Source organism: Chrysemys picta, chromosome 6 (genome assembly GCF_011386835.1).
Source record: "Chrysemys picta bellii isolate R12L10 chromosome 6, ASM1138683v2, whole genome shotgun sequence".
Lineage (NCBI taxonomy): Eukaryota > Metazoa > Chordata > Testudines > Emydidae > Chrysemys > Chrysemys picta.
The window spans coordinates 47556700-47573892 of NC_088796.1; the positions used below are offsets into that span (position 1 = coordinate 47556700).

General features: G+C 43.3%; 1 long non-coding RNA gene across 1 annotated transcript in view; it reads left to right on the forward strand.

The window, feature by feature from the left end:
• The first annotated feature begins 1350 nt into the window (after positions 1 to 1350).
• Positions 1351 to 17193, forward strand: part of LOC135984273 (uncharacterized) — a 37852-nt gene continuing 22009 nt past the window's right edge. The window contains exon 1 of the long non-coding RNA XR_010602187.1: positions 1351 to 1489. This is a non-coding gene — a long non-coding RNA (uncharacterized LOC135984273). The remainder of the gene's footprint in view (positions 1490 to 17193) is intronic.

Here is a 17193-nt window from a genome sequence, read left to right on the forward strand (position 1 = left end):
TGTACAAAAGGGAAAGAGCCTTTCAAAACACATGCATGAGCCATTTCTGATAAAGTGAGACTTTTGTTTTTAATTAGGGTCAAACAAATAATTTCAGGCTCATGTTGACTATTTTTGGTAGCACTTCCTAATATCCTCTCTTCTCTTTAAAATTTTCCTTCATAAGAAAGGCTTAGGAAACAGTCTTTAACTACTCAAATGAGCATGCTAACACTGAGGATGAGATTTAGAAAATCCCTTTAATTACTGGAACCAGATTTAATTGCAAATACCAGTAAACACCCCCTTTTAAATTAGGCCTTAATTAAAGATGGTGAGGTGCTGTTTAAGTAGTGTGAAAGGCCTTAATTTCCATCAGCTCCCAGTTCCATTGGAAGCTGGTGGTAAGGGCTCATTCTGAAATCTGCATATCTATTTATTTCACTTGTTTGAATTGGAAAGTCAGGTGAAAGGGGATTTACCTACTGTAAGGTCTCATGTAATTAAAAAACATCACATCTGATTCCTTTAAATATCTTTGTGGGATTACTATCCTTCCTGTCCTGTAGATTTGTGGTATGTCTCTAAACTCAACCATACATTCTAGAAGCTAATCAATACAATTGTCATATTCATCAGACAGGGTAATGTTTACAAACAGTCCCAAAAAACCTTGATATTAAAACAATGTTGGATTCCACTCCTGAGCAGCTCTACATCTCTGTCACTGCATTGCTATGTCCCCTTGTGTGCTGGTCATCATTCTTGGGTACATACAATGGTGCAGTTTCTCCCTCTTCTTGTGCAATCTGCTTTAAATTCTGTTTTCCTGCTTGAAGCTCAGCAAGTGTCTTTGCCTGAGCACATAAGGAATTCACAACTCATTAACAGTTTGTGTTAAAATGCCTAGTGGGAATACGTTTTCCTTTGGGAGGTGCAAATTAGATAAAGCTTTGATGTAAACTAAAGAAATGGTGTTTAGTTGAGGGGATTATTGTAAGATTTTGCCTGGCTTGCAGTGCATGAGTAAATCCTCCACAGTACTCTGGAAAAACTCAAAACCAGTATTAAAATATCTTCATTTTAAACATTAGTGCAAGCTCCTTATCAGTATCACTTAGCTTTGTTAAAGTTGATCATTTCCAAGTGTGAGACTGAAGTTGTTGTTAGGGTGGGTTTCACCAGCTACCACTATTCAAATAATTATTTAAAACCCATCCCATTGGGGGATGGGTCAGTATCAAAATGCCCCAGAGCCCCAGTCACTACCAAAATGCTCCCAAGAAACAGGATGATCTAGCACAGCTGATGCTCATTATCATAAGTAGTTACCCAACACTGACTGCCTGGGGTTGGCTCTGAGAAGGACAATAGCTTTCTTGCATTAGCTATGGGGAAGGCAGAAGTAGAGGAACATGATGCATCATGGGGCCCTTTCTGTCGGGGAACATTCTTCCAGAGCACTCCATTGGTGGAAGCAGGTTCTTGCCCTTGTATATTTTAATGAAAGGTATATTTTTAGATGCAATTTGAAAAGGATTAGTGGGTAGATAGTGCTGCTTTGGATAACAGGAGCTGAAGAGAAGGCTCTACACAAACAGTGGTTACATCATGTGGAGGGGGAGTAAGGACAACTGTCCTGTGAGTGGAGTGGAGCCAAGATCCAGGGAAGGTGTCAACTTCTATCCAATGGGAAGACTAGTAAAATGCTATGCTGTGGCATACAATAGAGACTTTTGCTATTGTGCTAATTGATGGTGACTAAAATGCTAGAGAGTTCATTTTCTCTTTGTTCCCTTCTGTATTACATTTTCAACTCTAATTGCCTAACAGAAGGAAACTCCCCCTATTGGCAGGTTGTTCCATAATTGTCCTTAACATGATTTATTTAATCTTCCTCTGAAACCACTGGCTCTGGTCTCTATCATACAGAATAGATGACTAGATAACCTACTGGTGGCAAGGCAATTCTCTCATCAGTGTTGTTATGGAAGAAGTGATTAACAAGTAAGTTTAATCAATACTAAAAGAACATACATCCTTTACTGTATGGTGGTGTTACTCCACTAAGACAGTTATATTAGTAATATTTAAAAGATTCATTGGGCCTGATTCTCCCCTGCTTTACACCTTGAGTAGTCCACTTAGACCTGTAGAAAGAGCATGTAAAACACTACCAGATCAGAACGGTAACATGTTATACCCACTTTGCACTTGCCATTGAAGGGGCAAGGCAGTGGTGAATCAACTCCAGTGTATGTTCATGGCTAGCTTCAGTCTGCAGGTGAGATAACGAGGACAGTAGGATTGCCAGCTATCCTTGTATCTGAGGTGTTCAAGGCACAACAGTCTCTTACATCAGGTACTGGTGATGTATCTTAGAAGTGCAAAGACTCCACAGCATAATAGAGACACATTGATGAGGATAAATTCACTGGTTATTAAATGCTCATTCATATGGGACTATCACTGGTCTGTTGTCTGCTTTTTGTTTTCCCTTTTGGAGGGCATAGCAGGATGTTCCCCTCCCTTCTCCAGGCTCTGCTCAGAATGGGCTGAGGGAAAGCATGACAGAATAAATATAATGAAGCCTCTGATTTGGCAGTGTCGGCAGACTGCTGCAATATGGTGCGTAACACTGACTTAGTTTCAGAGACCCCTACAATGGTTCTTGACAACTTAGCATTTCACTCCAGGCCTGGTACCTTAACTGTCAATATGAACTTTGCCACTGACTTCAAAGGAAGCAGGACCAAGTTCTCATTGGAGGAAGAAGGGAAGAGAGACTGTCTGCAACTGTTGCTGTTCAGTGATAGCACTGGTTTTCTTGAGAAATCGATTGTGGGGAACTGGATGGCTCATGGTAAAGGGTACCGATTCCTGGCTTGCAGTGACTGAAAGCTGTTGTTATCTCTGAACTGTCCTATATCAAAAGAGTTGCTGGTCTCAGTCCTGTTCTCAGTGGACTAGTGGTGTCCGTATCCCAGAATCCAACAACCCCTTGGCAATAATTCTCAGTCCCCACAGAAAGGCCCAGAGATATGGGCATGGAGACTGCATTACCTTCTGATTCTGAAGGGGAATCGGGATGGGACACCAGTACGGGATGCTGGTGTTGCCGCTGCCTTGGCTGTGCCTGGATACAGAGGGGATGCCTGTCTCCAATGCTGTGAACCTGGCATCATTTGGGAGTACTCAACTTCATATATAAAAAAAAAAAGCAAGGTGGTTGTTGCTGTCACTGTCTCATCAGCATGTTAGCTGCCAGTGGTTTCCAAACAGACTTCATAACAATAACCACAGAATGTGACTTTGCTTTTAGGACTGCTAGCTATATGAAATGTGGGCCTTCAAAGCAGCCCTGCACACCCACCCCACGCTTAGTACTTTCCTTCTTTTCCTTTGTCCAAAGGATTGGTTACTACTGCTATCACTGCAGACTGTCGTGCTGTAGCAAAAGGGAACCTTATACAATGTACTCAATCAGCAGCGATAGAGCCAAGGTTCTGGGAGGGCCCAAGGAGAAAAGCACAAAGCATTTTTTCAAGCTCCTGTATACCCAAAAATATTAATTATACTATTTGCATTTAAGAAATTTGGCCCTGTTTAGTCCCTGTCCCAGCAGTCAGCAGGCTGGCTACATAAGCTATTAGTCTTTCATCTGCATAATGTGCTTTTGGCCTGAAGCAAAACTAGCTCTACTGTAATGTCAAAAGAACCACAACTGAAACAAACATGCACTTCTGATGTCATTGCTCCAAGGCTTTAATTTGTGTGTGAAATATTCAAATTCCTGATGAAAGTCGGGGTAACTTCTTCAGACAGCAGAATCTATTTTTTTGTTCGCAAAAGACAATTCAGTTAAGGCACAAAGGCCCTGATTCTTCTTGCTTCCACCAGTATAAATCAAGAGTAACTCCACTGACTTCAAAGTAGTTAAACCACTGAGTGGAGAATCTGGTTTAAGATGTTTTTATATGACCAAGGCAGCATTTTGATGCTGATTAGTACTGCTAAACACTAGCAGTCTGCTGCGGCCATAGACTGCTTTTCTAGGATTACTGAGGGTACTCTGAACACCACAATAATCAAAGGTGTACTTCCACCATAGCTAGTCTTTTAAAGGGTTGCTTGGTAACATTTATACCAGTCCCTTTTCTTATTTTTTTTTAATTGCCTTCTGAAAACCCACTTTTCTGTCTTGCTCAAATATTCATTAAAACACGTTTTTTTTTTTTTTTTTAATGGCAGAGTTTAACATTTCACTTCCTATCTTGCTTCCATCCTGTCAAATACAATTTCAGATAACTAGAGCCACTTGTCTTTCGTGATCAAAGTGATACAGATTCTTGTGTTCTTAAGACTTCTGTGCACCATGTCAAAAAATCAGCTGCGTCATGAGTGAAATAGATAATTCCCCTTGCTGCACTGCATTTTTCCAATGAAGGGGTACCTGAGCAGACCTTTGGGAGCCTGTTTTCAAGATGTGATAAGAAATACAAGGGGAAATGACAGCCAGAAACTGAGACATTTTAACATTTCAACCGTGAAACAAAACAACACAGATTCACAGAAGGGACCATATGATCATCCTGTTCTGACCTGCTGCCATAGAAAATACACCATAGAATGTCAATCGGTGATTCTTGCAGTGGAAGGAAATTGTGTGCCCCCCCCCCCCGTAACGTAAGTGGTCACTACATGTGATCTTTGCCTTGTAACTTATTTTAAATTTAAATGAAAATCACATGAAATGCAGAGTAAATTTTACCAGTTGTCTTTCTGATTTCATATGCTTTGAGGTCAGTGACCTGCAAACTCCTTCATGATCCCTGTGTTGTGAGGAGAACCCTGGGGCTGAAGTCATGGTGACCTCAGAGCCTCAAGAAAATCTACAGGTCAAAACCTTTTATTTTTGACCTTTTAACTGGCTCTAGTCGGCCATGAAGACCTAAATGCCTGCTCTTTCAGATTCCTGGGAAGCTTCAAGCCTCTTGAATCTAATTCTCTCTGAGTCTTGCTCTCCCATATTCAGGTCACTGATATTGTAACAGCAACTCTGTCATGTGTGAGAGGGGGAAGCTTTGGGCCATCAAGTATAATGCAGCTAGTAGTATATGACAATGCAGTCAAGTAACTGAATAACTGCATCTTCCTTACCACAGGAGTCCCTACCCACTCCTCACCTGCCTGCTGCTTTCGAAAGAGAAAGCTAGTGATGAATAGGATTATCATTTGCCTCACCTGGACAGGCTAAAGAATCCAGCCTTCACAGGGGCCCTTTTCTCTCTAGTCTTATTCTCCATAATGAAATCCACTGCTTTCAGTTTTCCCCTAAGGGTGCATTCTAATGGCCTGTCTTTAGTGTAATTGTTTTAAATATAATTTCTCATATTTTTCTGGTCTTCTTCCATCCTGCAGAATCCCAAAGCACTTCATAAGCTATGGGCCTGATCTTGTTCCCTGTTTGAAGCCAATCACCGAATTCATGCTGACTTCAAGGGAAGCAAGATCAAGCCCTATTTCCACTTCACACCACTGACGTGCAACCACTTTGAGGAAATGATACCATCAAAAACAACAGGATGAGCTGGAAGTTTTTTGGCTAAGAACACCATGGCAAATCACTACTCTTAAGAAAAGTGGCTTGGGAAAAGACAGGATCTTGATTTTGAAGGTGTCCTAAAAAGACCCCCATCTAGTCAACTGGATTTAGCTGGCATTCGCTCCTTGGAAGGCTGATGGTCTGAGTCAGGCTTGGTGAAATTTCTCTCACCTATGTATAGATAATGAATGGGGTAACAGAAGTTTTCACGGCAGAATTAGCTCTTGTGTTCTGCTTCTTTCATTCAAAGTAAATTGTAAGTAATAGTAGCTCTAATGGGAGAACAGGCTCCTGTCTCCCATGTAACACAGGGACAAACTCTGAGGCCCTTACTTGGTTTTATTCTGCCCTTATTCAGGCAAACTCCCAGAACTTGGCCAACAATGGGTCAGAGTAACCACAGCATGAAACCGTACTGAAATGGCAGCACCCATTTACATAGCTGGCTCCTAATGGAGTACAAAGGATAAGCAAATTGTTCTAGAACTAAGGCCCTCATTAGGTGGTTTGAAAGTCATTGCTCCTTTTCCATACAAGAGCAGGCCAAGCAGCCTGCCTTTGGCAGGCCTTTCCCTAAAATCAAGGTGAGTTATGCTGTCTTTTTCTATCACTTCTAAACTTTCAAATACTTTTTCTCAAGTTTTGGCCCTTATCGCTTAATGGTTCCAGGAGCGATGATTTTCCCTCCTCCTCCAATGACATAAAGGGAAGTTAGGGACTCTACTCTGGCTTACGCATTTGAAAATCTTTCCCTCCATCTTTTTTAGTTTAAGCAGAAAGCAGATATATCTGTTTTTATTTCTTAGGGGATCAATAGAATGTTCTTAGTTTCAAGATGGAGTGTGCTGAACTCTGGCAATCCCTGATTGGGATAATGGTTGCTAGGTCTGCCCCATGCTTGGATGGTGGTGGCTGTGTGGGAAAAGTAGCATAAAGCCACCTTTGCCTCTCCCTTTAGGTACACTGAGCACCGTTTTGGCCCGCTGTGGATTGAATCTACTTTGTGTGTTCTGAGGATTGGATTAATCTGGGAACAAATGTTAAAGCAAGCCTGAGTGCTGTGGATCTGCACAGGCATCAGTATTTACTACTTACAAACTCATTTTAGTCTTGTTAGAGTTTTATGTAGCTAATAAAAAGGGCTGTATATTACGTCTGGCCTGGTCTGATGGGTCCACAGATAGAGCCTCAGCCAAAGCCCACTGAAGTCAATCAGAATCTTTCCAGAGATCAGGCTCATAGAACATTATGTTGCTATGTAAGAATCCCTGTTTTTAACCTTGGGAACTTGCACAGCCAGGGGTGGTTCCAGGCACAAGCGCGTGCCTCGAGTGGCAAGCCGTGGGGGGCATGTGAGGGTGGCCGTCAGGCTGCCTTCGGTGGCATGCCTGCGGGAGGTCCGCCGGTCCCATGGCTTCGTCGGTAATTCGGCGGCGGGGATGCTGAAGGCATGGCACTGGCAGACCTCCCGCAGGCATTCCGCCGAATCCGTGTGGCCAGCGGACCGCCCACAGGCGTGCCACCAAAAGCCACCTGACTGCCGTGCTTGGAGCGGCAAAAACCATAGAGCCGCTCCTGTGCACAGCTCAAGTCATTGAGACTTTATTGGCATGACTAGCAATAAAAGTGCATTGCCAACGTGTAAAGAAAAAGACAGCCCATTCAGGGATCTCTTGGAGGGTCTGACTCGCTGGGGACAGTCACACACTGTCTAAGGTTTAATTCCCTGTGTCCATTTTGTTAGCAATATCCATTCCTAATCCAGTAGCAGGTTGCTACATGTCACAAGGCCATTTCTTCTGTCTCTCCTCTTTCTCTCTGTGTCAGGCTCAGTTTTTCCTCACTCCACATTGATGCTGGTAGTACAACTTCCGAGGAGACTATCATCTCCTTTGGTGCAAGGTGTGTGCTGCAATGCAGCAGTGGCATGCATTATATGTGTATAGAGAAGCAGCACCTAAAAGTAATGGATTTTGTGTGGGGAACCTCCAATGACCTCTCTCCTTAAACTCTCCAATATCCCTTCCACTAGTTTAAGTGTTGAGAGCCACATGAAATTAAGCCCTGGAACAGCCGTCCAAGGGAGGCTGTGGAATCCCAGTCATCGAAGGTTTTAAGGAACAGGTTGAACAAACACCTGTTAGGGATGGTTAGGTTTACTTGATCCTGCCTCTGCACAGGAAGCTGGACTTGGTGACTTCTCAAGGTCCCTTCCAGCCCTACACTTCTATTATTCTATGTAGCACGCACTTTGCCAGTGGGTTTCACAGCTATTTGTTGACAGCAGAGGAATGTTGAGACTCAAGAATTTTGGGTTCTATTCCAGGTTCTGTGGGGAGCATACTCCAGTTGTCTGGCCCTCCATGTTGTCTTCACCCCAGTCTCCCCCAACTATGTATATATAATAAAATGAAATAGTAAGGAGTCCAACAGCTTTGTTGTTATATATATGCTAAGCCATGTTGATATATTTTCTTCAGGTGGTAAAAAATGCATCCACTGAGTCTAACAGGAAATACATTTGTAATTGAAAGTTTTTTGGAATGAAGGGACTACATTAAGTTATATTCTTGTCACTGCATTATGACACGGTAACCATAGATCTGCTTGTATGTGTCTCATCTTAGTCAGTGTCTCTTGTGGTACATTTATATACTTGAAGGATGTTACAAGATTTTAAGAAAAACGTTATCCTCTCTTCCCCTGAACAGCAGTTTTGTTTAATATTTGTTTTGCTAACTTGCACCAATCTCTTGTTGTTGTTTGCCCTGCAAGTTGTTTGCAGGGCAAAACTGAAAAGTGATGCGTTACTAATCCAGCATAGCGATTTGACTTGCATCTTGTTTACACCACGCAGCTTTTAGTGACAAGGCTGTGTTGCTGCAGCCTTCTTGCTAAAAGTCAGTGTGTGTAAATGCTCTTTGTCGGTACTTTGTCAGCACTTTTGCCGACAAAATACTTCCAGCCCCAGGAGTGGCATTAGCTTTGTTGGCAGGAGAGCACTCCTGCTGACAAAGCCAGGTTCACACTGCCACTTGTGTCGGCAAAACTTTTGTCTTTCACAGGTACTTAAAAAAGGCCCCCCGGTGAAAGACAAAAGTTTTGTCAACAACTTCACAGCATAGACATACCCTTGGATCGCTATGTCTTTAAATTCTAGCTGGTTTGATAATTGCATCTAGCCTCATGTTAGCAGTGGACCTGCATCTAGCTAATGATTTATAGTTCCCAAATGCAAATTTTTCTGATAAAATTCTTGATAACACAAAAGATAAATGTTACCTGGTGAGGTAAATCAAAAACGTCCATATCATGTTTCATGTTTCAGCTCTCCCTCAGCCCTCCTTACTGATCAAACATAACTTTTATGCAGGAGACTTTGCCTTAGTTTCAGAAATGGAATTCACAGATTTAACTAAAACACAACCGGTTAGGTATCCTAGGGAAAATATTAGCTTGATACAGAAAACCCCCTGAGAAATGCAGGCTCAGAAAGATGTCTCATCTGTTACTAGTATGAGGGATCTTGCATATGAAGTAGTATACAAATGAGTAGGAGTACATGGCATATAATTGTGGGGGTGGTGAAGGAGGGGAAGTTAACATGCTGATTTATGGAACAGGGTGCCCTGCTTCTTGGGTTTGGTGACTAAAACTTCCAGTTTTCTAAATAAACTGGTGAATAGGGTTGGCTGGAAAATGAGAATTCCATTTTGGAAAAAAAAGTCAAGGAATTTGGTTTTGTTCAACAAGACCTTTTGGAATTCCTAATCGGGGTGGGGGGAAGAGAGGGAGAAAGACCGACTCTAGAATAGCCAATAGCCCAGTAGTGAGGGAATTCATATGGGATATGGAAGGCCAAGGTTCAAGTCCCTCTGTGGTTGGCCTGATTGTGAGGGCTATTCTGTTCAATGTCTGTCATATTCTGGTCAGAAATTCCATCCTGGATGTGAGAAACTTTCCTGATGAAAGCTTTGTCAAAACTAATATGTTTCTGTAGAAAGTTTTGGTTTAACTGAAATGGCATCTTTTAAATTCCTGACTATCTCTATTGGTGAAAACCTTCCCTTTCTCGCAGGTTTTGAGATCATAAAAAGTGAATTTTTATGAATAAACTTAACTATTTACCTATTGTTCTGAAAATTAAGCATGACAAATTTCAGCCCCAAAGGGTAAATTTTAAAGGAAAATAAGTTGAGTGCCTGAAAACGGGATTATTATAAAGTATTTTGGCCATGGCAGTAGCCTTTCTAATGCAAACCATAAGATAGGGTTACCATACATCCGGTTTTTCCCGGACATGTCCGGCTTTTTGGTAATCAAACCCCCGTCCGGGGGGAATTTCCAAAAAGCTGAACATGTCCGGGGAAAAATACTCCCTGGCTTACCTTAGAGTGGGCACTGGGGGGCTGCTGTGCTCCCTGACTCCTGGGCTCTGTAAGAGCCGAGCTGCCCGAGTGCTACCAGCTTCGGGCAGCCCCCATGCCTCTGGACTCTGCACCCCTGGCCGGGCACTTCCCCTCCCAGGCTCCGGGGGCGCAGGGTCCAGAGGCATGGAGGCTGCCCGAAGCCGGTAGCGCTCGGGCAGCTCGGCGCTTACAGATCCCAGGAGTTCAGGGAGCACAGCAGCCGCCGGAGCCCAGGAGGGGAAGTGCCCAGCTGGGGGCGCAGGGTCCGGAGATAGGGGGGCTGCCCAAAGCCCGAGCGCTACCGGCTTCACGGTTTGCCGAGCAGCCTCCAGACCCTGTGCCCCCGGCTGGGCGCTTCCCCTCCCGGGCTCCAGCTGTGCTGGGGAAGCGCCGGCCGGGGGCGCAGGGACTGGGGGCTGCCCGGCAAACCGTGAAGCCGGTAGCGTTCGGGCAGCCCTTTCCGCGTGGCTGGGAGGGAGGAGGGGGAATGCAGGGTGCTCAGGGGAGGGGGCGGAGTTAGGGCGGGGACTGTGGGGAAGGGGCGGAGTTGGGGAGGGCGGGGGTGGGAAAGGGGCGGGGCCAGGGCCCCGTGGAGTGTCTTCTTTTTTTAATTTTTAAATTTGGTAACCCTACATAAGATCACAAAAAATATCTATATTATTTTTTTGCAAAACCATATATATCAAAAACACCTTCATCCCCTTCACGCTCCCTCCCCCTATGACTTAATAATGAATATATTTTCAATTGCAAAGGTCTTATTTTGTCACTAGGTATGGAATGCAGGAAGCACAATGCTTAATCATTCAGTCAGTGCTTCCACTGCAAATTCTTCAAACCAGTAACCATTTCCCATTATGTCATTCTTACTAAGATAGATGTGGTTGAGTGATAAGCCTGGGGGAGGGAAGCAAAGCTGCAAATGAATGATGCTAAATGCATAGCAAAGCCTATAGGCCTTGTCTCTTCTAGTCTCTCTGATTTATAATTGGGGATTTTATACATTCGATCCTATATCTGTAAGACATGAGGAATGAAAGAAATGAAAATGTCATTTGTTTCTTACACTGGTGACTTATGTGTTTTTAAGTGGGTTCTGTTGCACAATGAAACAAGTTTTCCTTGACACATTGCTCTGCCGCTGTATTTGATTTCAATTTCCCACTGAATAGTGCCAAGTGAAATCTGTTATGCTTTAAGTTGTAATATGACTTTCCCCACCACCACTACCATCATATCAATCATCCCACATCTCTTAACTAGATGCCTGAAAACATAACGAGTACAAAGGACATTTTTCAGTCAGACACATGGACCAAACTCTGACAAAATAGCCTTTAGCCCTTTGATAAATAACCAAGTGAAACGCATAGGATGCTCTTAGTGGTGATAAGCTGGGTTTTCCTGGAGAAACTGTTTTTCTTCTTCTCCGACAGTATATAACTGACAAATGGTCTGTGTTGCTGTGAAATACATTTTTTAGGTATCTAGTCACACTTATTATATTGAAAACAAAACCAGCCAGCTCAGAGAATGATAAATTAGTGTTTGGAGGAACTTGTCATGCAGATTACCAGATGGTCTCTCTCTCTTTGAACTTGTTCCCTTTAAGGCTAAAAGACAAATTCAGGTTTGGCTGTGTATACCTCCCCGTTTCCTGTTAGAGAGCTACCTTGTAGCAGGAATAAATCAGCATTCTGGAGAATCCTGACCTGGCAACTTATAAGGGAGAAATCCTTTACCTCCCCAAGTATAGTCAAAAGTAAGTGCTCAGTCCTCCAAGGCACCATTTGCACTTAAATCCTGTCCAGCTCAACATTTTGAAATGGACAGAGGGATCTCTGTGTATTGAACATACAGAACAGATGCTCACTTCCCTTAAGTATGTGAAGGGGAGCAAAACCTGATGGCGGCATGGAATGGAGTAATGGACATCTGTAGGGAATGGCAGAGGGTCAGTCAAAGGCAGCAGGGCTAAGGGGGACATATTAGCATGGGGGAGGTGGACCCTGTAATTAGTGCAGTTCTCCCGGCTATTCCTGCAGATGCTCCAGGATCCACACAGATTGCTGACATGCATCCGACGAAGTTGGCATTCACCCACGAAAGCTTATGCTCCAATACATCCGTTAGTCTTAAAGGTGCCACAGGACCCTCTGTTGCTTTTTACAGATCCAGACTAACACGGCTACACCTCTGATACTTGACAGATAGCTCTGTTGGCCGTGTAGAATGCTGTGATCCATGCTGTTCACAGGCTGAGCTCCCTTCCTTCTCTGCAAGGCCACAAAGGAAACCACACCACAGGATAGTCTTTCCTTCCTCCGAGTTTGTTCCTATGGGAGAAGAACATCTGGCTTTGCTAATATACATACAACAACACCGAGTAAGGACATGGGAGAGACTGCTTTCTTCCTATTTAGAGCCAATGTTCCAGTGAACATGGAATGACTATGGAACAGACGAATGAAGGAGCTTGTGAAAGTGCAGCACCCCTGCTCTAGCAGGGATTTCTCTCTGGTCTGCTCCAGTCAGAATGCACTCCGCATTCTTCAGCTAATGATTTTTAATCCAGCTGACAAATCAGTTCACAAGTCTTTTACGAGCTGAAGCAAAACGTTAAAGACTTTGGCCTGGTCTACACTACAGGTTAGGTTGACCTAAGGTGCCTTGCATCGACCTAGCTGTGGAAGCGTCTTCACTTAAATTTGACATAAATGCCTCTCTGTGCCGATTTAGTACCACCACCTCCCTGAACGGTGGAGAGTCACGGTCGATGTAATTAGCTCAACGCAATGTCAGTGTAGACACTACATTGTTTACATCAACTGTTACTGGCTTTCAGGAGCTGTCCCATGATGCCCCACACTGATAGTACAATTGATACAAGCGCTCCTGGTGAGGACTGCCTACACAAGAAGCCAAGTGTGTGTGCACACAAGTGATTTAATAATTGTCGTGGCTCTATGTTGATGTAAGTTAGGTTGACATAATTTTGTAGCATAGACATGGCCTTGGTTACTTGTTTACAATAATTGTATTACAGATCTTTACTTTTCTTGTGTTAGTGTTTGTTTCTTGTGTTATGACTTTAAACCAACCTGAATGGCTGAAGGAGAAGGAGGCTCAAGAACTTTAAAATGTTTTGCCTCCCCCACCCCCAATCTTTTTAAGGATCATTTAGAATTTTTGTTTAATGGAAATACCCAAAGACTTTTGCCTGTGATCTAGGGTCTTTACAGATATTTCCTGACTGCTATCAGCTGTAACTACACTTCTTTTTCGCTATGCATTCAAGTGCCGTATTTTTTTTTACTATGTATCTTACCATCCAACCCCTTTATTTTTTTATACAATAATTGGTTATTTCTGGGCACTGGCTAGATACAAGCATATATTCTCCAACTCTTTTGATCCTCCCTTGGCTTTGTCACCTCGCTGACCACATGGTAGGAGGTTGTTTCCCTAATGTTTGCTTTACCCCCCTGCTGATTGCTTTCCTGAAACTAGCCTGGGAAGACTCACACTATCTAGATTGTCAACCAGAATCCTGGAAACATGATTAAAAAATGCCAGTGCCTTTCTCTCTTGGGATGATCTGGTGAACATCTATTGCTATCATGAAACCCTATCCTATTCTTTCTTCCTTTCTTTCTTCCTTCCTATGATGCTGTATCGGAGACAAACAGATCTCAAAAGACTCATGCATCAATCCATAATAACTTTTTATTTCTACAGTGTCCAAACCTAAAGGTTTCTATCTATTCTACTCTGGCATTTACATTGCACTCAGCATCATAGTGCTATCTGAGCACCTTCTAACTTCAAAGATTTGACACAGGAATGTCCTTCACCCCTGTGGCAATGGGATTTCTTTTTAATTATAGGAAGGCACAGTCACAAGTACATATTACTCTGAGCTCCTAACATGAAATCATTTCCTGTCTTTGGCTTGTCTTTTTCCCATAGTCACACTCAGCTTTGGGCCAAATCAAAACCTGATGAAACCTAAATTGTGTAGGATTTTAAATAATGGGTCCAATCCTGGCTTCACTGAAATTGATGGGAGTTACGTCACCGACTTCAGTGGAGCCAAGTTTCACCCTGTATGTTTAATCCTGTGTATCGTATTTATCAGTGATAGCAAAGCTAACTCAGTGATGACTGGGGATATTGTTTGTTCATTCTGCTTTGCTTTGCTTTCCCCTCGGTGTAGCTATGCTACCTGACTGTTTGGTAGTTACCCGTGGTTATGGTCTGATTGTGCTGTTTCACCACTAGTCAAGCAGAGCTAGTTCATTTTTAGTCAATCCTAGAAAAGCGTAAACTACATGGAAATAGCTGAAAGACTCTTTGTGATTGGGATAGGCAAACTGATATAGTTACACTGGCACAACACCCTTGTGCAGATACTTATGTGAGTGTGCCTAATATAGATTAGGCATACTTGTGGCACCTTAGAGACTAACAAATTTATTTGAGCATAAGCTTTCGTTAGTCTCTAAGGTGCCACAAGTACTCCTGTTCTTTTTGCGGATACAGACTAACACGGCTGCTACTCTGAAACCTAATATAGATTAGAGGATGTCCACAGCTGAGCTGATTTAGAAACTGGGTTAGTCTTTTACTTCATACATCTAATGAAGTGGGTTCTAACCTATGAAAGCTTATGCCCAAATAAATTTGTTAGTCTCTAAGGTGCCACAAGAACTCCTTGGTTTTTTTTGCTGATACAGACTAACACGGCTGCCACTGAAACCTGGGTTAGTCAAATTGGTGCAACTTCTTTCTTAACTCGCAAGTAGGTGGGGAAAAGTCTGCCATATGCATACTGAAGTAAGAATCCTAATCTGATAGTATTTAATCATGGTAATGTGTCTAGTTCTGTGCAAGGCACAGCCAAATACAGGCCTTAGCTTTCACTCTACAAGCTGGCCATAGGGAAGGGGCAGCACAATGCAGTGGGGGATCCAAACAAGAATACTTGGTGAAGAACACGGAATAGTTACTCATTTGACTGTCCTGGGTTAGTATTTGTTGGCTTTATGGAAAAACTGAGTCTTTTAGAAATAATCTGGTTAAGGAGAGAGTAGAGACCTGCTGTCCTGAGGCTGGTGGCACATTCTATGCAGAGGAGGGACCATGGACAAAGGCTTGAAGATAGGGGGCTGGCCCAAGACTGTGAAATGGATGTCCAGAGATAATAAGGACCGTGACAAATCTCACCACCTTCTGGTCTAAGCGCAAGGCACATTTCTTGGCCCTTACTTTCTCGATCAAACGCCCAGCGATGCGCATGTAGATATTTAAATAAATAAATAAATCTCCAAACCAAACATTCCAACACATGTGCTTCTCCCCAGCGGAGCGGATGAGAGAACAAGCATGTAACAGATGTTAGTCATGCTCCTTAAAGCCCTACTGGAAGGTGCTCAGATACTACGGCAATGAGTGTGCTATAAGAACCTCTATAGCGTGGAAAAATGAACTGAAGAAGGGTATGCTGAGGCTGGTATCACTGGTGGAGTGAGGGACCATTGACAAAGCCTGACTCAGGACTAGGGCCCCCTTGTGCAAGGTGCTGTACAAACACGAACAAAGAGATAATTGCTGCCTTGAAGAGCATAGTGAGAAACAAGATCCAGTGTAGGCGGGGGTGAGGGATTGTTCAGGGCCCTGAAGTACAGGAGTGTAAGTAGAGCTTCACTGTGGCTGTATCTGCAACAAATATAAACCTTTCCTGAAAAATGAACTTACCTAACATAGTTTCTGAGTGTTCACTAGGGAATGTTTGAGGTGTGGGCTCATTTGCTTTCGGGTCTATTGGGCAACAGCCTCTCTGTTTACTCATAGTTTGGCAAGTAACCTTTTCTCATGGGTACCTGAGCTATTTTTAGATGATCTAGCTGGCACATTTCTAAAGGCTCATTAATGAGTCAGGAATGCTCATCATAAGATTGTGTATTTGTTGTTCCCTGCTCCAGGAAAGCAAAACTGTCAGGGATCAAAGGAAAGATTTGAGACTTACTGAAAAGTCTCCCTGCATTGGTGTGTTTCCCTGCATTGTTCTCAGCGGGGGTTTACAGGAAAGAGGCACTGCCTCTTCCCCCTCCCCCCCCACAAATTCAAGGGGAAGACTTTATAGATAGTGACCGTGGAAACCAGTTCATTAGGACTGAGCTGTCAATAAAATATTCAATATCCCCTTTGGAATGTGCCTGTAGATTGTACTTTGCCCCAGAAATGGATTGACAAATGTACAGAACAGTCCTAGCTTTTTTAAAATTTCCTATCTCACTTTGGCTACCCCAGCACACGTTCGTCTCTGGGATGGTGAGGGCTCCCTTCTTACTTTCACTGTAAACGTGGGTCTTGAATTAAACCTTATCTCAAAACTTGGGAGGTGTGTTAGTGCTGAATCCAACCCTGCTATTTTCGATCCATCTCAGCTGATGAGCCTTTGATTTTGTTGCAATAAACAATCCCCCAAGACAGGAAATGTCAATCTGCCACAGGTTAAAGGTGGAGTGTGTAAAGGGGAAATCCTTCCTATTCAGGTTCACAAGCATGCCTAAGAGAACTCGCTGCTTGCCAGGATACCTCCAAACCTTTTTCTTTATTGCTAGGGTCTGATCCAGTTCCCACTCAAGTGGATGGCAGAACTCCCATTGAGTTGAATGGGAGCCAGCTCAAGCCCCTAGAGCCCAGGCAACAGCACTGCTATGAAATAACTGAGTTTGAAGAGGACAATAAGCAGGAATCATTGTCTTTTTCCATTCACAAAGAGCACCACCCTGCTTTCAGATAGTGACCTTCATTTTTTATCATGTGACAAACACAAGAGAATATAAAACAGAGGCCTTTGTTCTCCTATCACTCCAGTGTAAACCAAGAGTAACTGTGTTGTAGTCAATGGAGCTACACTGGTGTCAGTTGAAAGGATAATCAGAGCATAAGAATGGCTATACTGGCTCAGAGCAAAGGTCCATCTAGCCCAGTATCCTGTCTAATGCCAGGTGCCCCAGAAGGACTCTAGGTCTCCATGCAAGAGAGCGAGAGAGAGTGTGTCTATGTAGATATATATAATATTATCTTCCATAGGAGGCTATAGCTGAACACATAATGGCAGCTACTTTTGCAGCGGAGTAGGGGCCCTTCTCTCCATGTGAAGTAACGGCACGTAGGCTACAAGGCATAGCA